Here is an 18,092-nt window from a genome sequence, read left to right as displayed (position 1 = left end):
TTCCACGTGTGTCATCAGGTCACCTGTGACTGCCAGGACCCCACCCCTACTGCCGTGTGGTGCCCTGTCCTCGGGGATCTCACCCTGAACAGCGCTGGAGAGGACCAGTGTCCCTGGTTTGTTTCTGATTTTAGCAGCCTGCGTCTCACATTCCCTGTGTGTTTCATGCTCGGGTCAGGAGCTTGTGGGCACAGTTATCAGGTTAGAGAAATGCCCTGTTATTCCCGGTTTCTGAGAGTTTGTGTTTCTAAACACGGGGGGTGCTGGTGTTATTAAAAGCCTCCCCTGTGGGTGATTTGCAGAATAGATTTTAAGTGTTAAGCCAATGTCATCGTGTTCCTGGGTAAGCCCAGCTGGGTCATAAAAGGTCAGAATGTCCTCGTTCTCATCTTACCTGTTCCTGGACTTCGACTTGCTGGGTGCTTGTTCTGGGTCCATGGGTACTGACTTAGTTTGTGGACGGGGTTGGTGCATCATCTCTTTGGGGCCATTCTTGGGTTCCAGAGTCCAAGAGATGTCTGCCTCCTCATAGGGGATGGGGGGTGTCCTCTCTCTCTAGCCAGCTCTGTCCCCAGCACCCCACTGACCTTTCCAAAGTCAGCACGAGCTCCGTGTCTTTCTCGTTTTCTCTGGACTGAGCTTTCCTTCTGGAGACACTCCCTGTGGGGCTCCTGGCGCTGTCTTCTGAGTCCACCACTTGCACTCTGAGGGGCCTCGCAAACTCTGCACAGAAGGCCCTGGGGGCTTCTTCCCTGCACTGCCTCGTCTCGGTGCCTGGTGCCACCCTCTGCCAGCACGCGCTGGCCAGGTCCCTCCTGCCCCGTGCCCCTTCACCCAAGCCACCACCAATTCTTACCGAGTCTGCGTCTAGAAACATCTGAACTCGGCACCTGCACTGCTCCCTCCTGACACAGACGACTCCCAGGCATCCCACCTGGCTGGGCAGCAGCCTCTGGACACACGGACCCTCATGAGACACCATGCCACGCTGGTGACACCGTGGTTTGGGACTGCATTGCTTTCCCTCCCCAAGACAGTCCGTGTACTTGGATGGGGCCGGTCCGACTCCCCGTGTCGGGGTAGAGCCGGTCCACCCGGCTCTGTAAGTGGCCCGCGGGGGAATATTTCAGGCTTTGTGGGCCGCGTACATCTCTGTCCCATGTTCTTCCGTCCCCCCAGACTGCTATAAAGGTGCCATTCATGCTGAGCAGGTAGACGGTGCAGAAAGAGACCACGGGCGTTGATGGGGTCCCCGCTGGTCTCCCTGCCCAGGGTTCACCCCACAGGCACCTTCCGTCTTGACAGTGGTTGAGGGAGGAGACGGAGAGGCCCAGCGCTCAGGAAACGGCCCCTGACGGCCCCTGATCGACGTGTGAAGTCCTGCCTTCCTTCGTTGAACTCTGGCCGGATGGCAACGCTCTCCCCGCCCCTCGGGTCACCCTCACCCCCTGTCACCACCTGCTCACTCATCCGTGAGGCTCCGCTCGAAGCTTCCCGAACGAAGCCTGGGCTGCGTCTTGGGAGCCGGACGGGCTGCAGCTCCCGTGACCCCTGTGGCTCTCCACCATCGGGGGTCTTCACCGCGTGGCCCGTGCGGCGGGAGCGACGTGGGTGAAGAACGGGCTCAGAGAGGCCGGGCGCCCGGCTCACGCGTGGGGGAGCGAAGTCTGGACCCTGTTCTGGACCCTGTTCCCCTGGCCTGTCTCCCTTCTGCACCGCCCGCCGCCCTTGCCGTGTCTCACCACCCCGCCCCCGGCTCTGAGGTCTGCCGGCTGCGTGACTCGCACCGCGGCCTGCTCCCCGGGGCACGGCAAGGGGTGAAGGCCATCCCAGCTGCTCCGGGCTAACAGAGGCAGGTGCGGGCACCGACGCGGGGTCGTCTCCCTGCCAGCACCCACCTCCAGGTGAAGTCACGCTGAGTCAGACCTCCACCTCTGGGCCTGGCGCCGGGGCGTGGGAGCAGCGCTCCGTCCGCCGCGCAAACAAGTCCTCTCTGGGTCGGTCCCCTGACGGGGCTGGGTCCGCTGGCAGTTGGGGGGCCCCAGAGAAGGAGATGGTTGTGAGCTGGGCAGACTACGCACGGTGCCCCCTCCCATGAGGAGCTGATTGAAGGCTTCGCCCCGTCTGGTTTTTGTCATTCCAGTGTCATGCTTTTTATAAATGTGGGACACACACAAAAATATTTAATCTCCAATAAATGTATCACAGCTTACTGGTTATCTCTTATTAGCAGCTTTATCTTCCTGACTTTTTTAGAAACCAAGAAATCAATAGCCTACTTTTAGACGACAATCTGAAAGTCCCTGGGGGTGTCCTCTCCCAAGCACACTGGGCAGAATTAAATAAAACAAGGAAACTCTTCTTTACTCAGACACATTTTTGGTCAGACACGGGGACCACCGTGGAACAGACTTTAAAAGCACACAAACAAGGCTGTCCTTGAATGATCGAGACCCACACTCCAGGCTCATGGGTCCTCATGGGTCCAGGCTCATGAGCCTGCGTCCACGGTGACCATGACCAGAGCGTAGTCTCCACAGGACACATCCGGAATGGGATCCCCACGGGGAGGCAGTGCTGGGACCACATGGTCATGGTGTGTGAGCAGAAGGTGTGGTGGGCCCAAGGCCTAGAAATGAGGGGCAGAAAGCCAGGCCAGCCCAGCGGGGCTACTCAGAGCCACCAGCTCCCCACTGGGCACAGGTGATGTGCTTCTGCCCTCTGGCTGCCACTCTACTGAGGACCTGGGCACAGGAGTGGTTTCCCTGCCTGCTGGCCGGAAACACTTCCTTCTGCCGAAAGTCTTTCCGGACGCCCGGATCACGAATGAAGGCAAGCAGCCCCATGTGGTCGGGCTGGGCACCTCCTTTCCCCTCCCAGCGTCCCCCAGGTCACATGCCGTCTCCGGAGTCTGCAGGAGGCCAGTGTCTCAGGGTCACAAATCCTGTAGCTCTGCCTGGAGGCGCCTGCCCAGAGTGATTTCTAATTCTGCTCATGGGATCCAGCTAGGAGGCCATGTCAGCGAGAGGGAAAACGCAGCCAAGCTGATCTTTCGGCGTGTACAGACTGCATGCCCCGCAGCCGACAGGTCCATGCCCTCCTATAAAATCCTATACCTGGGTTCCCTGGGCCATGCACTCCTATAAAATCCTATACCTGGGTTCCCTGGGCGAGCATTTGAGCAGTGGGTTTTTTCCCAGAACACCAAAGTGATATTTTATTTTTACAGTTTGCATGAGTAAAGAACAGACTGAGTGCCCGGAGGGCAGGGCGGGCCACATGGAATTGCTGCCAGGTTGTAGCCCCCACGCAGTTCAGCTGCCAGAACTTCTGGGGAGACCCAAGGATCGTCCCCAGCGCCCTGGTGTCTGACGCTGACAGTAAGCAAGGGATGGGAAGGCTTTCCTCTGCAGCCTGTAGGACCCTCATCGCGGCCCTGGACCTCACAGGTGCTGCGTGGGTGTGGCAACGTCCCACATCTTGGCCCTGGTGGCTGGAAACTGCTTTCTCCACATCAGCATAAAGAAGCATGTTCCGTGTGCCATCGTCCCAAGTCAGGGTGGAACACCCCAAGCCCGGCTTCGCCTATGATCCCTGGCTCCTTGCTCGGTCTGTGTCCAAGCAGTGTGAGCAGGAAGGTCCCGGTCCGGCTGCACCAAACGAAGGCTCGCTTGTGGAAGAGAGACACAGAGAAGTGACCTGCAGTGAATCACACGTCCCTTCATGTGCCCTGCACAGCCCCCCTGACACCCACTCAGCGTTTGGCCCTGTGACTTTGGCCAATGGGACTTTAGGCTGGAAATGCCCCATGCACTGAGCTCTGCCTTTCCTCTAGCTGCAGATGGAAGTCATGCACCATGAGAATCAGCCTTGGCCAGCCTGCTGAGCTCAGGTGACACGCAGCCTGGTTCCCCCCCCCCCCCCGCCCCCCCCATCTCTGCCGGTGGCGGGTGGGCGTGGGTTCAGCCCATGTCCCAAGAAGCGGACTTGAGCTATGTGAGCTGGTGGCCACAGGATCGTGAGCAGTCAAGCCGCCTGGTTTTGGGGTCTCTTTCACAGAAACCGGTCTCAAGTCCTTATGCATGTATTTGTTTATTAAGGTGGAGTCCCTAGAGGGCATCCCGGGAGTCCCCATTTTTCCTGGGTTGTCCATAAGTGCTCCTCTGGGCACTGTGCCTGGCCCTTAGCCCTCAGGCTGGGGGCGGGCTGGCCTGCTGGCGGGCTGGCCCCAGACAGAGGCGGCTCCTTCCAGGAGAGCGGCTGGAAGCAGGTCCCTGGCCCGTGTGGTCGGTGCAGGCTGCTGCGGGGGTCCTGCCGACCGACCGGGCTCTGGCCTGGGCTCCTCCCCCGCCCTAGGCCCATTTTGCAGGGCGGGAGGCCGGCGGACGTCCCGGCGGAGGGCCCGAGCTAAGGCGGCCCTGAGCGCGGCTCGGTGGCTCGGGGTCCAGCCTGGGCGGCGGCCCGCTCTGCGGGGTCCGGAGCCCCGGGGCCCCCGCCGTCCGCACCGCCCGCTCCGCTCTCAGCACCTGCTGCAAGGCCGTGGGCCCTTCCCGACGAGGCTTAGGTTTGCGTCCTGCTCGGAACCGAACCCGCAGCCGGTGGCATTTCCGCGCGTGTCCCCGCCGTGCGCGCAGTGGGGCGCCGCGCAGGGCGGGGGGCGGAAGCCGGCGGGTCGCAGCGCCCTCCGAGCCCGCCCCGCCCCCCGCAGGCCCGCTCGGCGGCCGACCTCCGCGGGAGCGCCCGGGGGACGCGCGGGGACCGGCTCCGCGCCGGGGCGCCCGGGACCCCACCTGCTCTGGGCACGCGCACCGCGCAGCCGGGCCCCGCCGAGGTGCGCGCTCCCGCAGCCCCGGACCGCGCGGAGAGGGGCGCGCGCACGCCCTTGCGTCGCGGCGCCCCCTCCCCCCGGCGTGCGCGCGGCCGGCGGCGGGGGCGGCGGGGAGGCGGAGCCGGCGCGGAGGGCCGAGGGCGGAGGGCGGAGGCTGAGGCAGAGGCTGAGGCGGCGGCGGCGGCGGCGGCGGCGGAGGCGGCGGGGTCGGGCCGCGCTCGGGGCCGCGCTCGGGGCCGCGCCAGGCCACGGCCAGCGCGCCGCAGCCCCGGCGGCCGAGGGGAGCCCCGGCGGCCTCGCGGTCGGAGCCCGGGCGCGCCGTGCGGAGCGGAGCGGGGCGGCCCGCGGCTGAGGTGAGGCGAGGCGAGGGGAGGCGAGGGCGGGGGTCGGACCCCGGGGCCCGGCACCGCCGCGGGGGCGCGTTTATGTAAGCGCCGCGGGGCAGGTGGGGAGGCCGGGCGGGCGTGCGCCGCGAGCGGGACCCCCGCGCTGCTCGGCCCCGGAAGGGGGTCCGGAGGGGCTGCCCCGCGGCCGTGTCCCGGGGGCTGCCCGGCCGCGTGCGGGACGCCCGGGGAGGGGAGGCTGCGCCCGGGACGGCCCCGCGTCTCCTCCCCGGGGCGCCGCGTCTGCGCGGGATGCTCTGCGCCGTGGGTGAGGGAGGCTGCGCCCCGGGATGGAGCTGCGCCGGGGGGGGGGTGACTGCGCCCCGGGATGGAGCTGCGCCGGGGGGGGGGTGACTGCGCCCCGGGATGGAGCTGCGCCGGGGGGGGGGTGACTGCGCCCCGGGATGGAGCTGCGCCGGGGGGGTGGGGAGGTGACTGCGCCCCGGGATGGAGCTGCGCCGGGGGGGGGGGGTGACTGCGCCCCGGGATGGAGCTGCGCCGGGGGGGGGGTGACTGCGCCCCGGGATGGAGCTGCGCGGGGGGGTGACTGCGCCCCGGGATGGAGCTGCGCCGGGGGGGTGGGTGGTGACTGCGCCCCGGGATGGAGCTGCGCCGGGGGGGGGGGGGTGACTGCGCCCCGGGATGGAGCTGCGCGGGGGGGGGGGTGGTGACTGCGCCCCGGGATGGAGCTGCGCCGGGGAGGGGGGCGGGGGGTGGACTGCGCCCCGTGCTGAAGATATGCTCCTTGTGGAGGGTGCGGCGCCCTGGAATGAAGCTGCACTGGTGTGTGTTTGGGGGGTAGGTAGACGGCGCTTAGAATGAAGGGGAGTCTGCCCCCAGGGAGGAGAGGCTGCGCCGCCGGGAGAGTAGGGCTGCGTCCCGGGACGAAAGGGAGACTGCGCCCCTGGGACGGGAAGCTGCGCCCCGGGATGAGGCTGTGCCCCAGCGGAGGGGACACTATGCCCGGGATGAGGCTGAGCCCCGGGATAAAGGGGACGCTGCACCCCGGAATGGAGATGAGCCCTAGGGAATGGGAGACTGCGCCAGGACAGACCCTTCTCCTCCCCAGGCGGGCCGCGTCTGCTCCGCCGCCGCTCTCCGCCCCAGGGAGGGATGGCTGCGCCCGGACGGCCGGCGTCCCCTTCTGGAGGGCACCGTGTCCGCGCGGGAGGCGCTGCGCTGCCGGGAGGGGAGACTGCGCTCTTGGGATGCGGCTGTGCCGCGAGAAGGGGAGGCTACGCCCCCCAGGATCGGGCTGCACCCCTGACCGCCCCGCGTCCCCTCCCCCTCCCGAGGGCGCGGTGTCCGCGTGGGATGCTCTGCGCCGCACGCGGCCCGGGGCGGGGATGTTCCCCTGCCGGCGGGCGACTGGAGCCGTCCCGAACAATCTGGGGCGATTGGGGGCCCGAGGTGAATTCTGACGCGCTCACATCTGCAGTAGGAAAATTACCGGCTCGAGGATGGGTCGGAGGGAGGGTGTCACATTGAGCTGTGGACGCTGCAAGTGTTGGAGTCCGGATTTACAGACGGGGAAACGTGCTCCGGCCGGGGATTTGTCAGAGTCCCGGACCCCCGCCTGTGTTTCGCAGTTAATATTTTTAGGCACCAGGTTTTGCTAGTTACTTCTGATAAGGACATTTTGTTTCCTTACTAAGGAGCCCAAATGGTTAGGATTCCACTCTGCAAGTGCGAGGAAAACAGCCTGATAACCAAACTTGCTTCCTTAATCTTAGTGCCCTAATTAAGGTAATAGATGGATCAGTGAGCTTTGGGAATAGGAATATCAATTTAATCCTTTGTTTCCTCTTTATTTACCTATTTTTATTGCTTTGAAAGGTGCCTCCACAGCTGCGTTTTCTACAACAGTGGGTTGTCTTAAGAGCAGATCCTGGGAAACGTCTTTTAATGACTGTCCTTTCTTTGGGGCAGAGACTATCCTCTGCCTGCCCAGGGTTTCCTAGAGGAGAAAGGGAGAAGGCAGGCTGGTACCGCTTCGCTAGGAGAGGAGAATTAGCTGTCCGTGCCCTCATGGCCCTTCCAGTGGGCAGGTCGGCTCCCAAAGCACAGCCGCCACTCGGGCTGGGCAGGACCTGCTGAGCTGGGTGTGCAGACCCTGCCGGTCGGGGTGGCAGGGATTCGCAGGGGCTTTGAGAAGAGTGCCTCTGTCTGTGAGTCATGCCCTGTTCCATGGCCAAGGCTTCCGAGACCGAACAGACTCAGCTACGTCTCCAGCAAAATTGGAAGCTCTAGTTGGAAGGGAAAAAAGGAGGCCTTTCTGCAGGGGGCAGTGGTGAAAAGAACACTGGTCCAGCTCGGAGACGGATGACACATGGACGGCGAGGTGCGGTGTGCTCAGGAGTCGGTGCGGAGAGGCAAGGGGAGGAGGCTCGGCGGGTACCGTCCTCGTCCGCACATGATGCTCAGCTCCTAGGCACATGCTCCCCGTTGTGAACTGACGCGTTGTGAAAGCGTTTCAGCTGCTTCCAGGTTTTTGGAATGCAAAAATTCTTTAAACTTGCATTTCTCTGGTGAATGAATAAAGCAAACTGAATTCCGTTGACAGGTACTTCCACGGCGTGCTGTGGGCTGGGCCCTCCCTGTCCAGGGCTGGGGGTTAGTGCTGAACAGAGAGAGTTCAAGAAAGTTCAGACGCCGGCGGTTCCAGTAGTCGCTTCATAGCATTTCATTAGAGAAAGTAAGAGGCGTGACTTGGGTCATGGAGCTTGAAGATGGACAGCGTGAAAGTTCCCAGGTCTAGACGGAAACGTGTACCGGTGCGTTCAGAAGGTACAAAGAGTTCAGGCTCGTTCCGCTCCGTCCCCTCTACCCTGCTTAGATTGTGTAGCTCCAGGCCATGGTCGAAGTACAGGCAGCTGGTACTGTGCTTTAATGCAGTTGTTAGTGTTTGCTGCAGCCTGCGAAGAGTTTCATACGTGGGTGCAAGCCAAACCGACCGGCTTTTACCAGTCCCCACAATCCCTTCGTCCTAAAGTCCAGTTCAGAACGGGCTTTTATTCCCTGGAATGCTGTGACGCGCTGCGTAAAGACTTAGAACAAGGACTGCTGTTTAAATAGGGGGTGGCTGGAAAGTGTACTTTGGAGATTAATAGGTGAAATTACATATACCAGCCTTTAAAAAATTTAAGAAAAGTTGTCAATCTTAGTGGGAAACTGAAAAGCTTAGAGAGTTCCCAATTTTATTTAAGAACTTGATGTTTTTTTGTGTTAATTTTCTAAAATGTGAATTTCCAAATTTATAATTTGGTGTGATGGAAATGGTGGTGTTAAAAAACAACCCAGTAAAAATATATTCATAATGTGTGATAGAAAAGATAAATAGTGAGAATTTCATTTAAAAATTGTACATTAGGGGTGCCTTGCCGGCTCAGTCAGTGGAGCTGTGACTCTTGATTTTGGGGTCATGAGTTTGAGTTCACGTTGAGTGTAGAGCTTACTTAAAACAAAGTAAAAATACACAGACCTGTATCCCTAAAACAAATAATATGTTATATGTTAACCAAAAAGTTAATTAAAAAAATAAAAATAAACTAAAAATTGTATGTTGAAGCAATTAAATGTCTTTATTGCTTGAGTGACTTTCCATGTTTTATTTGGAACGTGGCCAGGGAAGATGCAGAGGCGGAAAGAGGTCTTCACGCGGCCTTCCTGCGGGGCTCGCGGGCCGCGGGGCCCAGACTGCTGTTGTGCAACTGGGCCCGGTTCCTGCTGCCCGTCGCTGTCCTCCACGCGTGTGTGCCAGGTGTCCTGGGACCGCACCGAGAGAACAGACTTTGGTTTTCCATCCGGCATCTTTGTGATGGATCGAAGCGAGCTGGGATGTGGAGGCTGCGACGGCCTGGAGGGACCTGGGATTTTCACGGGAAGTGTGGGCGGCTTGTTTGTCCCAGGGGTCGCCAGCATCGCTACTGTTCCAGGAGCTGGAGACGGGGTGTGAGCCAGTAAGGGTAGTTCCTGCCCTCATAGGATTCGCCTAATGGGGGGAGAGGACAGTAATTGCCAGCTGAAGTCTTACTGTGCCAGGAAGTGAAAATACAAGAACGCCGGCGGGGGGCGGGGTGGCCCGGAGTACGAGGGAGCTGGGTGCCCCCAGGCAGGCAGGGTGGACTCCGCAGGAGCTCCCTTGTCCGCGCTGCTCAGGGAGGCCCGCGACAGGGAGGGAGGCCGAGGGCTGCGGCTGCTGTGAGGAAATCAGATTGGAACTGCGGTGTGGTGGGAAGCCCTCCGAGGGCAGCCCCCCCCCCAGGTGCCCTGGGGAGTCTTGGATGAGGGAACGTCAGGATGCAGCCTTTGGACAGCCACTGCTCGTGTGTGTCAGGGACTCAGGACAAGCCAGGCTTCTGGATCCCCTTCCATCTACGGACTTAAATCTCAGGAGAGTCCAAAAGGTGGGCCGTGTCCTGTGTCTTCCCGTCCAGCGAGGGCACGTGGAAGGAGCGATGCCAGGACTGCCCGGAGGCCCCGACACGGGGGCTCTTCCCACCCCCACGGCTGCAGGCGGGGGGCTCCAAAGGGGCACGTGCCAAGATCCCTATGGGCCAGAGGGTGACATGAGACCCAGCCTGCTGTCCGAGGGCCCTGTACTGTTGGCAGGGGACATGCTGCCGGTCACACGGGGTGACCTCAGACCTCTTCTGCCTCACGTCCACTCACTCAGTGCTCCTGGACTTGAAGCACAGTCTTAAAATCATATCCTTGTGCCTTTAAAAAAAAAAAAAAGAAAAGAAAACACAAGTGGAATGTAATTACAAAATGTCTTTCTGTTAAAAATCCAATTCTTCCCAGGAAGCCTTTGAGCATCGATGTGCTCCGAGCTGCCCCTCTGTTGTTCCCTGTGCCCGCTCTCTGTACGACCTTGCCCTGCCATCTGGGGGTCTTCCAAGCCCCGGATGCTCGCTCGGACCGTGTGGGTGCTGTCTTGATCTTCCTGGCGGCTGTTAAGGGCAGGTTTCCGGTCTTTGTTGACCGGCCTGTTGACGGGCCGTGTCGTCCTGTCTCCTGTCACTGTGAGACACCACCCGTGCCCGGCATGTCCGATTTCAGAGTGTTCCTGTGTGGGGAGATGCGCGTGTGAGAGCCGGCCGGCTGGCACGTGTGGTGGGCTGGTGGGCAGGCCCGTTAGGATCAGAGCATCGCAGACCGGTCCCCGGGTTGCCGGCCCGAGCGGTTGGCTGGCGCTGGGGAGGAGATGGGGGGCTGGGGAACGTGAGTGTGTGCGGGGTGAGCAGGCGCTGGGGGCGGGCCGTGGGCGCCGCAGAGCCTGGCCGAGGCCGTTCCTCCGCAGGCGCGCCCACGGGCTGGGCCTTGAGCACGCTGCGGTGGAGACCTCTGCGTCGCCGCGGCTCGGACGTGTGATCTCGAGCAAGCTGTCGGGTCTTTCTCTGCTTGGGTTTTCTGATCTGTACGTTAGGCAGGGCGGTGGCAACCTTTATCCTCCGGTTGCTGGGTCAGTACACTGCGCCAACGTGGTGCCTAAAACAGTGCCTCCGACAGTGCTAACGAGGTTTGCTTGTTACTTCTGTGATTAGTCATCCGCGTGGAGATGTTTGGATACAAGTGGAAATTCAAGCCTGGGCTCAAGACGCAGTTGGGGCCAAGTATGTAAATTTGGGAGCCTTTTGGCCGTTGTGGGTATAGACAGGGTGGAGCCTCGGGAGGAGGAGGGTCTGGCCACACCTGCTGTAAAGGGGTCTGTTGAAGGCGGAAGCCGGCAGGGCCTGGGGGCCTGGGAGCCAGGGCTGAGGCAGTGGGCCTTGGAGTGGTCAAGGGCACCGTTCTCCGGGGGAGTCTGGTTAAAAGCCGGCAGCGTGTGGGCCTGTAGCTGGAAGGGTCCTGGGCTCCAGGGAGTCACGTGATTTCGTTCTTCAGATGGAGATGATGATGGTGTGTTTATGGGTTCACAGGAGTGACCCAGTTGGGGGGTAGCTTTGTATGACGTCGGGAAGAGGGTCGCTGCAGGGGCCATGTCCTTGAGAAGGTGGGCGGGAGGCTGGAGCAGCAGGACCCCTGCGCACGGGGACCTGCACTCGCTTCGCGATACTTCTGGAAGACCTGCTGCCCTTTTGAAAGGATAAAACAAACAGACTCTTGTCTCGGTCCCAGGAACTCGGGGCTCGTGCTCTCCAACGTAGGCCCCAGTTTCTTATTAGCTCCTGGCGTCAAGCATGCCTTGGGGCCTCCTTATGGAAAGACACACGTGGGAACGGCCTTTCACTTTACCAGAGTCATTCCCTGCCTTGGCTCAGGAAGTGTCATGAACTTCACCAGACGCCGGCGCCTTTCCTCACCGGGTCGGGTCCTGCTCCTGAGGACGAGTGCGCGGTGCCTCCTGCCTTGCGCTGCTTTGTCTCTGGCTATCTAGAAGGGGGGAGCTTTGCATCTGGACGGCCACCCCTCCCGGGGGAGGACAGGGTCGCTTCGGCCCAGTGAAGCTGGTTGTCCCCGGGGCAGCAGCCTTCTGCCGGCTCGGGCGAAGGGCCTCCTCCTTGCGCGCGGGCCTGTGCTGTCCGCGGTGGGCTGGCGCGTTCGCAGGAGTCCTGCCGTGGGCTCGGGGGTGAGGAAGCCTTCACCGGCTCCCTGCGTGTGCCCGCGCTCTGTGCCTCGGGAAGACTGTTCATGCCGCTCTGGGCACTCCTTCCCACAGGGACAGGTTCTGTGTGAGTCATCGTGGAAGGACGCACTCTCAAGGAGAAGCCCTCTGCCTCCTCAGGCCATCATTCCAGCGGGGAGGCTAAGCCAGGCACTAGGGCAGACGCTCTGCGTCAGAGGGCGGCAGCTGGGCAGGTCAGGCCTCTCTCCAGAGGGGTGCCACGCTGATGCCCAGCGGAGACCAGCTCTTCCTACACAGAGCGGGGACAAGGACATTCCCAGTGGAAGGCACAGCCTGCAGGAACCCTGCTTGTTGGAGCCGCTGGGGGGGTGGGGTGGACTGCAGCCTTTGTCCCGTCACTGATGGCAGTGCCTGGAGGTGAGCTGTGCATGCGGAGTTTGAGGCTGGGGTGCCGAGTGCCGGGCTGCGTGCGGAGGGATCCAGCTCCACCTCGGGCTCTGTGCTCAGCCGGGGTCTGCTGGAGAGGGTCTCTCCCTCTGCCCCTCCCCAAACCAGCTGCATGTGGCAGAACCCGCAGAACGAAGAGTGCTTGTAGTGGGCTCACTTGTCCCTCCCGAGCGCGTCGCGCCTGTTTCTCAGCTGGGGACCAGACGTAAGAGGACGGGCAGGGTCCGGCAGAGCGGGGTGACCTTCAGCTCGCATTCTGTAAGCTGTCACGGTGCGTCGGGCGCGGTGGAGCCAGGGAAGCCGGCCACAGCCCACGCGGCTCAGAGGGGTCTCCCTGACGTGGGTCATCGTCCCCCCTCCCCCCAGACTGAAGCCTCCGTAGCCTCCTGCCCTGGGTCTCCTGCTGCCTGTTCCTGACCAGCCTCCTGATCAGAACCTGAAGTGTGGGGCTGGATCCAGCACTGCCCACCCAAGCCCCGCCACTCCCCCACCTCAGAGTCCTCCCAGCCCCGTCTCCCTCTCCCCTTCCCCCTCCAGCCCTGGGGCCTCACCCCCAGCCACCTCCTGGGCTTGCTCCCCTACCCCCGCCCCCAGCCAGCCACCGTGTGTCCTGCTGTCCCTCCGTTTATCTTCCTCCCCGTACCCCTCCCTCCCATCAGGCTGCCGTCCGACCGAGCAAGCATTAGTCTCACGGGGTCAGGGCTCTTGCCCGTCTCTGCCCTCGGGGCTCAGAACGGCTCGGCAGAGAGTGGGCACGCACCTGTGTCTGGAACGAAGGACTGGGGTTTTCTTACTCTGCAGGTAGTAAGTGGGCAGAGCGCATGGAGGCTCCGTGGTCTCCCTCCCCGCCGCGCCCCTCCCCTGCTCCTGCCGCACTTGGTGAATCAGGCATCTATTTATGCCCCGTATGTCTGTGTTATCTCCAGATTTGTGTGCTTTTCTTTGTAGAGTGAAACATTTACAAAACATTCGAAGTTGTTCTGAAACCCTGAAGTACAATATCGTAGTTTAGTCTGTTGAACACAGGGAGTCCTGTCAGCCCTCGAGAGCGGCTGTGTCCCGCCGCCGCTGCCGTTGGAACCCCTTAGGGTGACGCACAGCTGGGACGCGTTCTCTTAAATCGAAACAGCTGGAAGGGCAGGGGTTCCCACTGCCTGGGACACAAGTGAGAAAGCGAGCTTTCGGAAAACACACCGGTTCAACGGTGGGGGCTTCGAGGGTCGCCAACCCGGAGGGAAGGTGGCCGCTGAGTGCCCGGAGGAGGACGCAGCGCAGAGGAGGAGGCAAGAGGGCGTGCAGGGACTTAGGAGGCTGCCTCCGAACTCGGGGCTTCCCTTCAGCATCCTGCTGCACGGTCCTCGGGTGTGGAACAGGGCCGGTCCGGGGGCGATTTCCAAGCTTTGTTCCATTTCCGGAAGACGGCCGCACGCGGAGTGAAGTAATAAACTCCCAGGGCCTCCAGGGCCTCCAGGGTCATTCAGTCAGCTGTCGTCCTGGCACCTGTGTGTGGTCCCTGTCAAAGCAGGCAGCGTCGCGTCCCTTCCTGGCAGCTGAGACCCACCAGAGCCTCGCACGTGGCACGGAGCGTCCTGCCGCCTCCCTCTGGGCCAGGCAGCCTGCGAAAGGGGGTGGGGCGCGGGAAGGGAGCTGGGGGTCCGCCTGGGTCCCGGCTCCAGGGGACTCCAGACGGCCCCTCTCGTTAGCTCCTCAGTCTCGGGGGCGGAGTCGGTGTTGGTGGCCGGGCATCGAGCGAGGACTGTGTCTCAGGTGGGAGGGTCTGCAGCTCGGCAGAGCTGGCTGCGGGGAAGGAGTGAGCCAGCCGCCTCCGGGAGCTTCGCACAGTCTGGCTGTGGGGCGCTGAGCTCGGCGGGTGCACCCGAGGCCGCGGCTCCGTGTGCGGGCCGCGCGCGTGGACCCCGCTTCCCTCCTGCTTTCGGCCGTTGGCAGGACGCCCCGGTTCCCTGCCTCTTCCAGCACTAAGCACGTGGGGTGAGTTGGTTTTCTCGAGAAGAGGAACTCGTTCGGGCACGTAAGGTGGCTTCCCGCCATCTGACGAGGCTGAGTCGGTCACGGCACCGGGTTTCCCGCGGCCCACACGCCGTCCTAACCCCACGCGGGGGCTTCTCCGTGTCCTTGTCTTCTCTTTCGGGGTTCTGCTGGGCACCTCCTTCATGGGTTCCTATCTGTGGAGGCCGGGCTCTGTGCCTGTCCCCGAGCTTGGCTGCGTGAGGCAGCAGGGGGTGTCCCCACGTACAGAAGGGGCGTGTGGGCGCGGACATGGGGCGGTGCTGCCCGGACTTTCGGCCTGGGGCCCGTCCCCATAGCTGCGGGGGCTCTGTGCTCGGGCCGCAGCCCACAGAGCGGTGGTGAGAGGAGGGACCGTGTCCCCGAAACGGCGACGGGGGAGATCATCCGTGCAAGTGCCGGCTTCGTGGTCCGGAGCGCCTTTCCGCAGCGATCGACCCAAGCGACAGAGGGATGGCTCCGGAGCCAGTCCCATGCTCCCGCTCCGACCGACCGTGCGCGCCGTCGTCCCCGCGGCGTTCTCGCTGGGTGGCTTCCCAGACTGCGTTGTTGTTGTTACTATGGTAGGACTTTACTCTCATTCGGAAGTTCCCGAAATGCTTCAAGGCCCTCCTGTCACGGAGTTCTCGGGGGGAGGCTCGGCCTGCGGGGCAAGCTGGTTTGGGAGTTGAGCCCGGAGTCCGAACCCAGGGCGGCCTTCCCAGGACCCAGTCACGGGACCCGAGAGCCGCAATCATGTGGGTCCCAGAGTTTAGCCTGGATTGGACCGTCCCCGAAGCCCCGTGGAGGATCAGTCCTGTCGGGTTCCGGCAGCTGTTGGATGTGCTGAGACGGGGACCTCAGTCGCGGCACTGTGTGCTGCGATCCGGCCGCGGGGAGGCGTCACGGGGGCGTTGGGGTTACATGACCTCTCCTCACTCCTGCTCTCGGGCTTTCTGTGTCACGGAGCAGAGGGCTTCCCCCACCAGCACGTGAGCGAGTGACGTAGTTGGTCATTTTACTCTGAAGCTCTCTCTCCTTGAGTTTCCTTCCTCCGACGAAAAGGGGATTGGTGTTTCCATGGAAACAGCAGGTATGGACCAAACCAGCGGGGTGCGACGCAGGGATGTGGGGGGGCGGAGAGCCGACAGCCCGTGTGCAGTGCCCCTGTCCTGCCCGGCCCCCCTAAAGCTCCCCACGTGGATCAGCCCTCTCTTTGCAGGGCAGGGTAGGAGAGGGGTGCTTGATGGACTCGGGGGTCTCTCCGGAAGGCCTTGCTGTAGGAGAGGGAGGTGTCTTCCGTCAGGGAACCCAGACTCTGAGGCGGACGTCCCCCGTGGATGGAGCCCGCCATGGGTGCAGGCGGCGGGAGAGGGCAGGGCTGTGCGCGACGGGTGAGCTCCCGCCCGAGTCTCCCGATGGCCGCGGGCAGGCGTGCGGCCGGGGGCTGGCGTGATCCGACTGCGGGCCGGCTCCGAGCGGGCAGAGCTGCCGTGAGGAGGGTGTGCTGTGCTCCGCGGCTGCCGTGATTCTCGCAGAGGCCTGAGCCGTGCAGCCGTTACACCTGCGTCGCCCCCAGAACGTTCCGGTGCTCGTGGTAACCACGTGTGAGTGCCACTGACCTTCCTGCGTCTACAGACCTGCGTGAGTCAGGCCGTGGGGCCTCTCCCGTGTCCGCTCCCGTCGTGCCACAGGGTTTGGGGTTCGCCGTGCTGGGGACCGGACCCGGTTGGTTCCGGTAGCTGCCGGCGAGTACCCCCGCAGGGTGCGGCAGGCCTGTTCCCGGCTGGGGCGGGCAGTGGGCGCGTTCGTGAGGGACGCCCTTCCCGACGCCGACCCGCGCCGCGCTGTGCTCCTGCGGCCGTGGCCTCGCGCGGCGTGTAGGCCGAAAGCGTCTCCTTACGGTCACGCCGCTAAAACCGCTGCTCAGACTTGAGGCGGCTCTTTGGGTCCCTGGGAGGGGCATCGAGCTTCTTGCGTAGTGTGAGCGTTTCTGCTCCCGGCCAGACGGAGGTGATGCGAGCATGGCGGCCGGCTTCCTTGTGGCGGCGGCCCGGTGTGCGGCGTGCGGCTGGGGCCGCAGCTGAGCTCTTTCCCGGCCTTTGATCCGCTCTTTCTCCGTCGTCGGGGAGGAGGTCAGCGACGCCCGGCTGGCGTGTCCGAGCCGCCATTCGGCCTACGGAGCCCCGTGTGCCGCGTGGCTTGACCCAGCAGTGCCACTCCTAGGAGTCTAGCTCGAGGTGCTCCCCCGGCTGTAGGGAGATGCGAGGGTGCTGACCGTCCCGAGAGGCCGTGTGGAGGACGTCTCTGCGAGCTGACTCGGGGTGATGTCCACAACACTCAGAAGGCGCGTGGGCCACAGCGCCAGTGGCTAGTACATGCCTTCCGCTAAGAAGACGCCCGCGTGGCCGCACCTTCCTGCCAGAGGGACGTGGGCAGGATAAGGCTGAGCTGAAGGTGGTGCCGTGGTGGGGGGTGGGGAGGGGCTAGACTCAGCTGCACGTGTGGGGCCCCAGGACACCTCAGGGCAGCCTGAGTCTCGGAACCGCAGGCCCTGAAATGAGGTAAGGAAACCCGCCAGGGTGTGGGGGGCCGAACGCGGACTCCACACACAAGCACGCCTTGCCGTAGGACGAACGATGGTGTGGCCACGGAAGACGGGCCGGGAGGACGCGGGTTAGCCGGGTCTCGGAAGGCCACATCCGGCTCGATTCTGTGCGGCTGGAGTCCAGCGGTGCCTTTGTTCCTTGCAAGGGTCAGGTCGGCAGTGTGAGTGCACGGGACAGACTGATAGCAAGTGTGCGGGGCCCGGAGGAAGGCTCAAGGGCCCGGTGCGTCTGGGCTGCCACCGGGTCACTGTGTAAACCCACGGTGTCTAACTCGTGCACACAGGGGTAGGTGGGTGCAGAGACGCAGAGATACACGTGACTGCGTGTGTGCTAGCTCTGTGCCCGGCAAGGCCAGCACGCGAGCACGCCCAAGCATCCTTCTCCTTCACCCTGTCCGGAGAGCCACGGGGTTCCCTGACGGGGCCGCGGCTGGTGTGCAGAGGAAGGACGCGCTCAGAAAGGGTGGGGCATGTCGGGGGGAGCAGGGGCCGCCCGGAAGGGGCACAGAGGACCCCACTGAGTCCAGCCGCGTGAGGAAATACGCGGTGGTAGCATCAGCTTGTAGCCCCCGGCTGGGATGACGGCCGCCGCTCCACGCCGGGCGGAACCGCGGTGGCATAAAGAAGGAAGCGCACGGGGCCGAGGGCCGCTCTCTGGCCGACGAGCCGACCGGTGCGGCGTCTGGCGAGGCAGGGGTCACACCAGCCACTCGGCGCGGGGGCTCCGCCTCGCGGGCCAGTTTGAGGAGAAACAGGATACCGGCCTCGACTCGAAGTATCTCTTCCCCGAGTTACTTATTCATTAAAAAGGGAAAAACGGTAACTCTAGAGTGGAGAAAGCAGCAGACGCCGCCTTCCCCGGGCGACGCAAGTTACCGCGCCCTGTGATCAGACCCAGGGCCTCCACCTCCCCAGATGGCGCGCGGCGCATCCTGTCTCTGGTGTTCCTGCCCCAGACGCACAGTCACAGTCACGGGGCTGTCGCCGGGAGGCAGCAGACCCGCCCGGTTCGACACCTGACCTGTGCTCCTTGAGCGCCCAGGAGGCCAGGGACGAGCTTCTGGAGGGGACCGAGGGCAGAACGTGGCGTGGCTTCTGGATGGGGTCCTGGCCCCGAGAGGGCTCTCAGGAGGAAAACTGGGGGCTGCGCGTACAGCTCGTGCTGGAGTCGATTTCCTAATTCTGTGATTTATCAGCGATGCCGTAGGATGCAGACGTAGGGGAGGGGGGCGGAGGATACGGGGGAGCTCCCGA

General features: G+C 63.0%; 1 protein-coding gene across 3 annotated transcripts in view; it reads left to right on the top strand.

Moving 5' to 3' along the window:
* Positions 1 to 5,073: 5,073 nt before the first annotated feature.
* ADARB1 (adenosine deaminase RNA specific B1) overlaps positions 5,074 to 18,092 on the top strand; it is a 132,070-nt gene continuing 119,051 nt past the window's right edge. For all 3 annotated transcript variants that reach the window (XM_044250798.1, XM_044250796.1, XM_044250799.1), the window contains exon 1: positions 5,074 to 5,181. The gene's annotated coding sequence lies outside the window, so the exon portion shown is untranslated. The remainder of the gene's footprint in view (positions 5,182 to 18,092) is intronic.

The sequence above is a fragment of the Neovison vison genome, chromosome 6, assembly GCF_020171115.1.
Source record: "Neovison vison isolate M4711 chromosome 6, ASM_NN_V1, whole genome shotgun sequence".
Taxonomy (NCBI): Eukaryota; Metazoa; Chordata; class Mammalia; order Carnivora; family Mustelidae; genus Neogale; species Neogale vison.
The sequence above is the reverse complement of the archived record's forward strand: the minus strand, read 5'-3'. Positions and strand labels throughout refer to the sequence as shown.